The following is an 11,055-nucleotide window of genomic DNA, read 5'->3' as shown; positions in this document are numbered from 1 at the left end:
TGGGAGACTGTAGGGTAGGGGGAATTGTTTTTTTAAGTGCTCATATTATGCTTTTTGGCTTTTTCCCTTTCCTTTATTGTGTTGTATATCTTTTTTGTGCATGTTATAGGTTTACAAAGTGAAAAAGCCCAAAGGGACTTACCATCTCCAACAGAAAACACTGTTCACAAACTGCTCCAAACAGCTCTATTGTAGTCCAGCCTTTACTTCAGAGACAAACGTGGTCACTTTGGAACACACGTTATAATGCTCACCTAGCTGCTAGCATGGCACGCCCTCATACTCTGCTTCTGACTGGCTAGTAGTCCTTACCTAGGTACTGCGTATGTGTGACTAACAACAAAGATGGAACAGAAGTGAGATGCAGAAGTGAGAGCTCAACACACAGGGTGAAAAGAGGAGCTGCAGAAATGTGCAGTACGACAAAAATATGGTGTTTTTTGAAAATTAAACCATGTAAACCTATTCTGATATAACCTCTAAATACAATTATGAACCTGGAAATGAGCATAATATGAGCACTTTAACCCTCCTGTTGTCCTTGGGTCAAATTTGACCCATTTTCAAAAAGTTTCTATATCAGAACTTTGGGTTTCTTTCAACCATCCATCCATCCATCTTCGTCTGCTTATCCGGTGTTGGGTCGCGGGGGGAGCAGCACCAGCAGGGGACCCCACACTTCCCTTTCCCGAGCCACATTAACCAGCTCAGACTGGGGGATCCCGAGGCGTTCCCAGGCCAGGTTGGAGATATAATCCCTCCACCTAGTCCTGGGTCTTCCCCAAGGCCTCCTCCCAGCTGGACGTGCCTGGGACACCTCCCTAGGGAGGCGCCCAGGGGGCATCCTTACCAGATGCCCCAACCACCTCAACTGGCTCCTTTCGACGTGAAGGAGCAGCGGCTCTACTCCGAGCTCCTCACGGATGACTGAGCTTCTCACCCTATCTCTAAGGGAGACACCAGCCACCCTCCTGAGGAAACCCATTTCGGCCACTTGTACCCTGGATGTATGGATGATTCCATACAACGCTCTTCACAAGTAAAATAAATGATCAGTTCACTACTAAATAATCAGTTCACTACTCAGTTCAATGAAAAATGTGACAAAAATGTCAGAAAAAGCACAGAAAAAGGGAAAAAAAAATTAATAAAAATCGACAAAAACATAGGATAATGTGACAAAAACTTCGAAAAAAGTGACAAAAACATCGAGGGAAAGCGACAAAAGTGTCGAAAAAGACGACCAGAAAATTTTGACCCAGAAAAACCAAAAGTCGCATGGTTGACGGGAAGATAACACAAGGGTTAAAATATTGTGACTTCATTCTCATTAAATTACAACTTTATTCCAGACACTGATGAAGAATCTGTGTCTAAACAGCAGACTAACGTGAGCTAACTGCTGCTAAGATAGTTAAGAAATAGCTAAGGAGACCGTGTGGGCTACAGGGAAAGATTGCCAGCCATCTCGCTGTGTGTTTGATTTGCAGTATCATTAAACTATCTGCCAAATGAAAGACTGTGTGCGGACCGCTGCTCCAGCTCTCCTTCCATGTAACGAGTAGACGTGTGGTTTTCATAGTCCACTGCTCTGCTGAAAATGCAATTATGACATGATCAAATATGTCGGTTTTCCCAGAGTTTAACTGCACCCTGAAGGTATCACCATGACCTGAGTAACTTGAACTCAACAGGTTTCAGCTAAGGTCTCCGCGGTTAACTTTATTCTGTTTCATTCAACAGTAGTAGAAGTAGTATTCAGATCCTTTACTTAAGTAAAAGTACTAAAACTACACTGTAAAAATCCTGCATTGAAAATGTTAAATGTAAGTATCAGCAGGAAAATGTACTCATAGTATTAAAAGTAAAAGTACTCAATGCAGAAAAATCCTCCCATTTCAGAAACTGGAAACAAGTTCTGTCAAAGTGTTTCATCGACTAATCATCTCAGCTGGACTTGTAGCCGTTATATCATTGGGTAGTTTAATTTATAATAAAACATTGTATTTTGTAAACTACATGTGTTTTGTGTGCAGAAATCTTTATGTGTAAAGTAACTAGTAACTAAAGCTGTCAGATGAATGTAGTGGAGTAAAAAGTACAATATTTCTCTCTGAAATGTAGCGGAGTAGAAGTAGAAAGTGGCATGAAAAGAAAAGACTCAAGTAAAGAACAAGTACCTCAACATTTGGACTTTAGTACAGTACTGGAGTAAATGTACTTAGTTACATTCTGACATTATCCTTCAATCTTTGTATTTTTATATTTATGTGTCATTGTATTTCCTATGAACTATGCCACAGCAACATAGGACAGAGGCTCTTTTTGTACAGTGTTAACCTGGGAAAACCCTGACGAACTTCTGGCAAATTTGAGATTTGCCCTGCAAGTCAGTCTGGCCAAGAGCCCATTCGAGCCCATTACCAATTTTTCCAAATCGAGGCACCAATCACAACCGTTGAGGCGGGCTTTCCACAATTACGATACCGCAGCGACGGTAAGCAGCTTTTTGTTTACAGTGGGTCAAAAAAGTATTTAGTCAGCCACCAATTGTTCAAGTTCTCCTACTTAAAAAGATGAGAGGCCTGTAATTTTCATCATAGGTACACGTCAACTATGAGAGACAAAATGAGAAAAAAAAAAAAAGAATCCAGAAAAATCACATTGTAGGATTTTTAATGAATTTATTTGCAAATTATGGTGGAAAATAAGTATTTGGTCAATAACAAAAGTTCATCTCAATACTTTGTTATATACCCTTTGTTGGCAATGACAGAGGTCAAATGTTTTCTGTAAGTCTTCACAAGGTTTTCACACACTGTTGCTGGTATTTTGGCCCATTCCTCCATGCAGATCTCCTCTAGCGCAGAGATGTTTTGGGGCTGTCGCTGGGCAACACAGACTTTCAACTCCCTCCAAAGATTTTCTATGGGGTTGAGATCTGGAGACTGGCTAGGCCACTCCAGGACATTGAAATGCTTCTTACGAAGCCACTCCTTCGTTGCCCGGGCGGTGTGTTTGGGATCATTGTCATGCTGAAAGACCCAGCCACGTTTCATCTTCAATGCCCTTGCTGACGGAAGGAGGTTTTCACTCAAAATCTCACTATAGATGGCCCCATTCATTCTTTCCTTTACACGGATCAATCGTCCTGGTCCCTTTGCAGAAAAACTGCCCCAAAGCATGATGTTTCCACCCCCATGCTTCACAGTAGGTATGGTGTTCTTTGGATGCAACTCAGCATTCTTTCTCCTCCAAACACGACGAGTTGAGTTTTTACCAAAAAGTTCTATTTTGGTTTCATCTGACCATATGACATTCTCCCAATCCTCTTCTGGATCATCCAAATGCTCTCTAGCAAACCTCAGACGGGCCTGGACATGTACTGGCTTAAGCAGGGGGACACGTCTGGCACTGCAGGATTTGAGTCCCTGGCGGCGTAGTGTGTTACTGAACCTTTGTTACTTTGGTCCCAGTTCTCTGCAGGTCATTCACGAGGTCCCCCCGTGTGGTTCTGGGATTTTTGCTCACCGTTCTTGTGATCATTTTGACCCCACGGGGTGAGATCTTGCGTGGAGCCCCGGATCGAGGGAGATTATCAGTGGTCTTGTATGTCTTCCACAGTTGATTTCTTCACACCAAGCTGCTTACCTATGGCAGATTCAGTCTTCCCAGCCTGGTGCAGGTCTACAATTTTGTCTTTGACAGCTCTTTGGTCTTGGCCATAGTGGAGTTTGGAGTGTGACTGTTTGAGGTTGTGGACAGGTGTCTTTTATACTGATAACAAGTTCAAACAGGTGCCATTAATACAGGTAACGAGTGGAGGACAGAGGAGCCTCTTAAAGAAGAAGTTACAGGTCTGTGAGAGCCAGAAATCTTGCTTGTTTGTAGGTGACCAAATACTTATTTTACCAAGGAATTTACCAATAAATTCTTTAAAAAAAACCTACAACGTGATTTTCTGGATTTTCTTTTCTCATTTTGTCTCTCATAGTTGAAGTGTACCTATGATGAAAATTACAGGCCTCTCTCATCTTTGTAAGTGGGAGAACCTGCACAATTGGTGGCTGACTAAATACTTTTTTGCCCCACTGTACATTCAACATGGCGGCTGAAGCGCAGCAACCCGTTGGAGCCGCTGTCGCTGCTACGTCACCCGAATCGTTGGTCTGATTGGTTGAAGGACTATCCAATTGCGCCCAGAGACATTTGAGCGGCGTCCATTGGTGACTGCGAATTAAGCTTGCCCAGACCCACTCTCAGTTACAACTGAGAGTGGGTCTGGTGTCAACCAGGCTAGTACAGTGTGGCATGTCTGCTAACTTTTGTACCACATGGTCCAGCCTGTTGCGCCCCGGCGAGTCCAAGCGATGTTGGACAACACCCCTACTCAAAAAGTGATATTACTAAATTTCATTTTACACATTTAATTATTATTTTATTCATATATTACGCTTCTTTTGTGAACTTCGAGACTTTTGTAAACTCATTCTAAAAACACCAAAACAATTGAGTTTAGGTTTATTTTCACAAGAGATTTGAGAAATTTCAAAAAGGGAACATCAACTTTTCAGCTTTAGGGCCAAACTATCTCTTTACACATTGCTCTGGAGCAAACATTTGACTGTGAGCAACTGCAACTTAATTTCCCTGAGGGGATCAATAAAGTATTCTGATTCAGAAAAATGTGCAACATGTATTGTCAATGGAATTTGATAGGAACCTTTGATTTGTTAACATAGTTGCAAAAAGGAACTCATTTTAATCCGGACCACTCCCCTCAAGTCCCCCTTTGTGGATTTTCCCTTAAAGCTTTAGTGCGTAACTTTTTGATGTTAATGAACGTCCGTTACATTAAAGCCATCGCCAAATGAGTTGCTACAAAGCTGATCAAGACTATCAGCTCCACACAACTCTCTCTGGATTTCTCAGTATGACTATGTTCAGAAGATTGTGGCGTCCGGTGACTTTCCCGCGCAGAAACTCGATCCAAGATAATGACCTCTTCTGAAGAGTCCATCATGTTTTTTTAATCCTCCGTGTCCTCCTTGGCTACTAGCAACTGCATGGAGGAGGGGTGGGGGCGCGTGCACGATCACAGAAGGCTTGTATCATGTGGACACGCTGACAGTTTTGTTGTCATTACTCAGAATTCCTCATGGGGGGGCGACAGAAACTACGCACTATAGCTTTAAGAAAGAAAATCCAAGAAGAATGATGTGAGTTTATATCCCTTTATAGGTCATATTCCTTTAATGTATTCCATTTTCTCGTATAGGCCTAATTAATGCAAATGGTACTTATTTCATTTTTATATAGCGCTTTTCATAAATCCCAAGGAGACTTTACAAAATTGTTCTGCAATGGTTCAGTTTTATTAGGGATGTGTGATATACTTACTGTCATTTAGAGCCAATAACAGTCCAAAATGTGAGCCTTTATGTCTGCAGCTGCTGAACCAACGTTAGTGAGATGTATTTAGTTTTGCAGTAATGAGAGTACAGTCGCCATGGAAACATACCAGATCCTTCAGACATGAATCTTTACACAGTGAGGTTGTTTTCCTGCATCTCAGCAGCAGAGCTCACTGCTGAAAGTGAGATAGTTGCTCTGATGTCACAGTTAGTTCTCCGTCTATCACCCAGACTTCAGACTGGAGTCGTTGTGTTGTACAGAATGAACAACACCAGCAGAGGGCAGCAGCTGACTGGGAAGAAAATGAAGCCATGAAACCATTGCAGTGAAATAGTAGCTTATATCACAGTAAATTATGATACTAAATATGTTCAATTTAACATATATTAAATAGATTAAATATAATGATATTATGATTTAATAGAAATCAATAGAGTAACCTTCTGAGGACAAAAGATGCACCAGCGAGTCCAAGCGATGTTTGACAACACTCCTACTCCAAAAGAGATATTATTTACTCATTTATTTACTATTTTATCCATATATTACGCTACTTTTGTGAACTTCAAGACTTTTGTAAACTCGTTTATAGCACCAAAACAATTGAGTTTAGGTTTGTTTTCGAGAGAGATTTGAGAAATTTCAAAAAGCAAACAACTTTTCAGCTTTAGGGCCAAACTATCTCTTTACACATTGCTCTGGGACAGATTTGGGCATCACTATACAGAAAGCTGAGTTTGTTCTGAACATTGTGATATGAAACACATGGGTATCAGGTTGTATGCAAATATCCTTAACATGTTAAATTTAAAAAGAAATGTGAAAATGCCCTTAGACCGCAGGGGGTTTAAACATGTTAAGCATATAACTCTTGCTCTAATAATATAAGCATTATAGCATATATAAGCATATTACAGGTTTCAGTATTACTAGATTACTTAATGTGTGATATGACAGTAGGCTCGTTGCAGATGAGCTGCGCCTCGCCTGTGAAGTGGACGGAGCATGCGGCAGCAGCAGGGGGGCGGGGACAAAAAGGTCTGTATTTCTGTTTTTTTTTTTTTTTAATTACAGGGCAAATTCCAGGTAATGAGCTTTACGGCATATATATTATGCATTTGCACCATTCCAGCAACCGTCACAAACATTCTCTCTCCCAAGTACTAATTTTTTTCAGGTACTTACAGATACAGTGTTTTGCTGACTCTCATTCTCCTTAGTTTCCCTCCCTACCCGACACCACTCCACCTAATCCCTTCGTATCACCACACCCCACTTTTAGGGCTCGTTCAGACCAAAGCAAGCGATCCGGCGATTCCCCGCAGAGTTGTGCGGCCCTGGGAGGGTCACTGAAATGGCCCATTTATGTGACATCCTGTTAACCGTTCTCTCATTAACCACCCCAATGTAGCACAAGTAGCCTTTATATTTCACTACTATTGTTTTCCGTCTGATCGTGCAGGGTTTTCACTACCATTATGTGTGGCTTGGATGCAGCACCCAAGCCATTTTGGCCACCTAAGCCAAATCAATGTAAAAATCCATGTGAGCATCAAAACTGACTTGATGACTTTTTCAGATCTAATGATCGTAATTGGTCCCCAGCGGACTTCTTTAGCAAGTTCTGTCGTTAGCTTTTTGAGTGTTGTTTATGAGTGTTTTTTCTATTCATTAATTATCTGCTCTTGGTTTTCCAAAGTGTTAGACACAGATATGGAAGTAATAACAATGGTCCAAAATGATGTAAAATTGCATTTTTGTTATTGAAAACGTAGTCTTGCATTGCCACACCTTCCCCCACAGCGCTGCGGAGGAGGGTCTGGCTAGTCCACACAGCATTCCGGGATGGGAGAAAAACATGCTCTGGTTTTTGGTTGGAACGTGTGTACGTTCAAAAGTTGTTCAGATTGGACAGATAGTCTAGCTAGCTGTCTGGATTTACCCTGCAGAGATCTGAGGAGCAGTTAACCATAGTCCTCAGAAATCCACCGGAGGTTAGAATGCCAACACAAAGAAAGAGGAAGGTAACGGGACATCCGAAAACGGACATCCGAAAAGAGTGACATCCAGCACAATTTCCGGCAGAACTAGAACAATCCCGGAAGTGGAACGTGGTGGATATAGACCATTGAAAACTTTGCACATCCGTGCACCTGAGTCTTCCACAAACCAAGAGAAAACACTGTTATGATTAGAGATGGCCCGATACCATTTCTTGCTTCCCGATACCGATTCTGATACCTGAACTTGCGTATCAGCCAATACAGAGTACCGATCCGATACCAGTGTGTCATATATTTTATTATGTTTTAACAGCTGTATACTACTATCCCTGTATGGATGATATGATGTATAACAGCTGTATACTACTATCCCTGTATGGATGATATGATGTATAACAGCTGTATACTACTATCCCTGTATGGCTGTGATATGATTTCTATCTTTGTTGTTGGTCTGGCTCAGGTTAAACTCTTTGTGAAACATGAACAAACACAAACAATGAATGTCACAGAACTTTCTTTTATAATGCAGTTTGACAGTCAGTTATAACAGAAAAAGAACATAAACTACTTAAACATAGATTTTGTTTAGGGCTGTATTGTGTGGTATCGGATCGGTGCATAAACTCCAGTACTTCCCGATACCGATACCAGCGTTTTAGGCAGTATCGGAGCCAATACCAATACTGGTATCGGTATCGGAACATCTCTAGTTATGATTTCCACATTTCCGACCGCACTTGAAAGCAGCTTCCTTTCATGGACAAAGAAAAGAGCGTGCTTTGTTGTTGCAGGAAACAGTCAGCTGTTACACAAACTCCTGGGCAGTTATGCACTTGTGTTTAGTTTTTTACCCTTTGTAACAAAGTAGGTGAGATTCCCTGCACTCACCACCTGTTCCTTGTGCTTTGTATTCTACATTCTTTGTCCACATTCATTTTGCACATTTCTCCGGTTATTTGTTATATGGTTTGTTTGTGTTCAAATTGTTACATTTTTACATTGAGTACTGGTTTAATTTAAAGCACACACCCACGGTTGTAAATGTTTGTGTCTTCATACTCACCTTTTCTTTGGTCCACCATTCAGGAATGTTTGGGGAGGAGCCACGGAGCACTTCCTGTGTATTTAAGGTGCTGATGATGTCATCACTGACATCATTGGAACGAACCAACTAATTTTCTTGTGAGTAGAAATGTTTTGTAGGCTTACCACTGGGAAATAGTGGTGCAGGCCTAGATTCAGAGCCCTATATAGGCGGTTACATTTTGCCGCTCAGGAGATGAAATGATTGATTGATTGATTGATTGTACAGTATATATACAAGTGTGTGCTTTGTTTCATTTGGTCTGAGTAGATTTTGTTATTTGGCTCAAGATTTCTTTTGAAAGTTTCAAGTTTGTTCTATTTTATCGTTGTCGTTAACGTTGTCTCATTAAGCTTGGGGTATACTCGCCGCAGCCAACCTGTCAAGCGCCAGTGAGACGTCACGGGAGCGCCGTAACTGTTTCAACTCACGAAATTAGTTGCAGTCTTCTCCTGAACAGAGGTGGTGCTAATGAGGAAAGGCTACCGACTTTTTTCTTATTTCTACGGACTAGAAGAAGAAGAAAAAGGTAAACAATGGCAGAACTGGCAGCAGCATTGACGTCAATGCTTCGATTTGATTTGATGACCTACCTTCATCAAGCCTTTCATTCACCATAAAAGATCTCATATTAACCCAGTAAGTTTACAAAAGAGACTTGCAGTCAATCTGAGAGTCCTGGCATCTGACTCTCATTAAGTTGGAGAAAGTTGCTCTCAAGGGTAACGTATGCTTCTGCTGCTGTAGAGGAAGAGGGGTGTGACTGGGACATGCAAGATGTAAACACATTCTCACTCCCATCATGTCAGGTGCCATCCACCACCACAATCTACCTCACTCTGCAGATTTTTGGTCTTTCATACTACTTGCTACCATTGTCTCTCTTAATACTACGTCATCTTACAGCGCCGCGGTCGAGCTGCTGCTCTGCCCGGTGCGTTCCATACAGACACTGAAGGGGGATTTTTGGGTCGGTATCCGACGCTGAGAGCCACTGACCAAATGTCAATATTTCACGAGTTGGGGAGGACAGCCAGTTGAAACCTTCCAGAGCCCTCGGTCTTCTGGTAGTGGGCCTTTTAATTATCCCCAAAGTCAGAAGAAAAACCCACAGTGAGGCACTTTTATTATTATGGCCCACACCCCCTGGAACAGCCTTCCTAAAGACCTGAGGGCAGCAGAGAACGCGGATATTTAGCAAACTAAAGACCTACCATTTTAACCTGGCTACCTAACCATTAAAACGTAACTCTCGCCAAAATTCAACCTATAGGGTCTTTTTGTGAATGTACCCGAATCTATACCTTAACGAAAGCATTGACAACATTGTTTGTGTACCCAGAGTTTACTAAAAAGAAAGGCTCTTGTTGTTTCTGGCGGCAGCCATTTTATCAGTCAAAAACAATCGATTTCCGAATGCAACATAACAGGGAGGAGAGTAAAGATGGAAAGCTCCTAAAGCTTAGTTCCATATAAATGCACGGATTATTTCTTGTTTTGTCGTTATTGAAAAACAATATTGACCTCGTAGTTGAAGAAGGAGCCTCACATGGAGTCCGTTAATTCTCATTCCGATATCGACTCGTTTTGACTGCCGAGGTGGTAGCAGCCGGAAACAACAAGAGCTACGGTGAGATGTTCAAAACCTTTCTTTTTAGTAAACTCTGGGTACACAAACAATGTTGTCAATGCTTTCGTTAAGGTGTAGAGACCCTGGTGATACTTGGAGCAAAGTTTCATGTTGTGTCGAGCCTTCTTAGTGTTTTAAAATAGCTATTTTGAGGCTAGCATAAAAGTGCCCCTAGCACTCCCATTCAAAAGGCCATTTGACCAAAAAACGAAAATTTGGGAAATCTTAAAAGTGGCGATTCCGTCCTAAATATGCTTTTAAACGAAAGTTTGACTCGGGTACATTCACAAAAAGACCCTAGGTTGCATTTTGGCGAGAGTTACGCTTTAAAGGTGCACTATGAGTTCCTGCATGGTTTCAGCGCAATTTCATTTTTGTCTCAAATGGTAGGCATCTCTCCTTGATCCGCTAGCTGCCTGCCCTCTGAACACACCGTGAAAAAGCCTGGTCTCGGGAGACAACACAGGGGTCGTAAATGTCAGACAAACACTAGAGGCACAGGCTGTGCACCAAAATACAACAAACATGTTCCAGCCAATCACCGACAAGATGGTTGGGGAGGGGGTGGGGGTTAGTGACAGTTAGTCAGTTAGTCATGACAGTTACAGAAACATGAGGGGAGGGGCGAGCTTGCTCTGTTTTGTTTTGAATTTACTTGGAACGTCAACAGAAGTAACGTCATGCAGGAACTCATAGTGCACCTTTAACACATTATAATAGCAATGCAGCATGAATGCAGTGAAGAAGTAAGCGTAGGTAGTTGAGAAGAATATTTCACTTGTTTCCTAAACCAGAGTGCAGTTACATCACAGCCTCCTCAGGCTACTCACAGGCAGGCAGTGAGTGATACATCTCACACAATCTACATTTCATACGGAACATAGGGATTTCCAGTTGTCACTGAGATGTGTTTGATGTCA

The 11,055-nt window shown here is 41.8% G+C and overlaps 1 long non-coding RNA gene across 1 annotated transcript; it reads right to left on the bottom strand.

The window, feature by feature from the left end:
• Positions 1-5,353: 5,353 nt before the first annotated feature.
• On the bottom strand, positions 5,354-8,557 carry LOC116065816. The gene is made up of 2 exons (XR_004108819.1): positions 8,485-8,557; positions 5,354-5,707 (listed from the first exon to the last, which is right to left on the bottom strand). It is a non-coding gene; the product is annotated as an uncharacterized LOC116065816 (long non-coding RNA).
• Positions 8,558-11,055: the final 2,498 nt, after the last annotated feature.

Source organism: Sander lucioperca, chromosome 18, assembly GCF_008315115.2.
Source record: "Sander lucioperca isolate FBNREF2018 chromosome 18, SLUC_FBN_1.2, whole genome shotgun sequence".
Lineage (NCBI taxonomy): Eukaryota > Metazoa > Chordata > Actinopteri > Perciformes > Percidae > Sander > Sander lucioperca.
This window is presented reverse-complemented; position numbering and strand designations above follow the sequence as displayed.